This window comes from Siphateles boraxobius, unplaced genomic scaffold (genome assembly GCF_051911475.1).
Source record: "Siphateles boraxobius isolate OS27281-9 unplaced genomic scaffold, OSU_SipBor_1 22, whole genome shotgun sequence".
NCBI classification, from domain to species: Eukaryota; Metazoa; Chordata; class Actinopteri; order Cypriniformes; family Leuciscidae; genus Siphateles; species Siphateles boraxobius.
In genome coordinates this window covers 29,717,553-29,719,634 of record NW_027508833.1, presented here as the reverse complement: position 1 = coordinate 29,719,634, position 2,082 = coordinate 29,717,553, and positions in this window count along the sequence as shown.

The following is a 2,082-nucleotide window of genomic DNA, read 5'->3' as shown; positions in this document are numbered from 1 at the left end:
GGCCGCCCTGCCCATAGACATAATAAATACATAGACGCCCTATTGGCCGCTTTGGAACGTTGCTGCGATACGTCAACGCGTCCGCCATTTTGCGGAAGGCAAGACTGCGCTGTAAACAAATACAAGTAAACGGGTGAGCTGAGGTTTTTCTGGATAATTTTTTTTTTTTTTTTACATTTATCAGCCGATTTCAGTTGTTTGTATGTGGTGTACAAAAAGTTTCATCTCCAGTTATTTAAAATCTCGATAGACTTATAAAAAAATGTATTAGGAATTGTCAAAGCTCAGGCTTGTCATGTAGGCTATTTGGCTTTTTATTCTTGGATAAGAAGTGTGAAGACCCCCATACTAAGATTTAATTTAATGTTCACATTAAATGAAATAAAGTTTTCTTATTGTCGAAAAAACATTTTCTGTGATTGACCCGATTTTAGCAATAACAAAGATAACGGATGGATCCTTTATGGTATTACATATGATATGGTACAACTACAGTGAAATTCAAATAGTAAATATAAGATAAAGTGAGAAGTAATAGTAAATAGTTTAGTCAATAAAATAAACAAACAGTATACAGCAAATAAAATAGTAATGGATAGTATAGTTATATAATATCATAAGTACAATAAAACAATCATACAAATATTGATAATAGCATATAGTTTATGTATAATACTATAATAATAGCAATATAATAAGAAATATCAATTACAGTATATAGACAGTAAAAATAATAAGTTAGTGACTATGATAGCATAACTATAATAGATTGATAATCGCAAGTGGTATAATATTATAATAACAATAATAATAAAAACAGCAAATACAATGTAATATCAATTGCAGAATAATATAGACAATATGAAAAAAATATGAAACATTATAATATTGATCATTAAACTGACATTAGATTTGTCATTTTATTTTATGTAGGCCTACATACAGTGAAGATAATGTATAAATATGCAAATATAATTTATATATTTTAAAATATTCCTACATAGGCTATATAAAATAAAATTACACAACCCTGTCTCTTTTTTGTTAAATTTCAGTTTTATTGATCAGTAATAGCCATCATAACAGTATAAGTAGCCTAAAAGGTATAAAAAGCTATACAAGACAAGAAATAAAGTAAACGATTCAGTCAAACACACAGCAGGATACAACGTTAAATAGCCTAAATATAAAGTTATGAAACTTATAGCCGAGGGAAGGCTGTTCCAGGCGGGGTACATGAGCGCTGAGCGACCGGTGATCACCTGTATCTCACAACTCCGAAAACGTCCGATTAAATTTTTTAATAGGTGCTATATTTTTAAATAAACCACAGATCTGAGCTTTAAACAACTACATTGTCGACTGAAAAACTATTAAGACCACATTTCGTGACACAATAACAGTAGTATTTTTAAATTTTGCGGCCTTTCTCCTCTGAACGTTACTATTACTAATTATATCATGACCAAATACAACCAGAAACAAATGTTCAGTCTTGCTTGTGAAAGGTAATTCCTCAAGACCTGTTTTCAGTTGTTTGGCGATTTGTGCAGCACACGAAAAGTGCATTTTTCTCCATTCCCGGTATGAGAGGTAGGGGAAAGTTGCCCTCCGCAATATGGCGGCGCCGTTGACGTACGCTCCAGTGGCCAATAGGGCGTCTATGTATTTATTATGTCTATGGCCCTGCCAAGGACGCTTGTCGCTTTTGCCGCTCTGACGTAGCAGGGAGAAGAGAAGTGTCACAACATTTAATGTAATAAACAGAAAAAACAAGCAATATATTGAAGAAACATTTTATAATGACAGCATTTTTATAACCGTTTTGGTCACATTTGATCAGGGGGACAAAAAAAACAATTAGCTATTATTATTATTATTTGCATCAGTGCAATTGGTCAAATCGGTTTTACCGTGAGCAAATGAATTGTATTCCCGCTTGAAACGAGCGTTCGTAAATATTTCAAATAAAAGTTGCGCTCATTCTCAAACGTGTATCACTGGATCATGGATAATCGCGAAGTTGTTGTGTTTGGTGCTGCTGTATTGTATTTGCGGAGAAGACGTCGGACTCGGGGATTT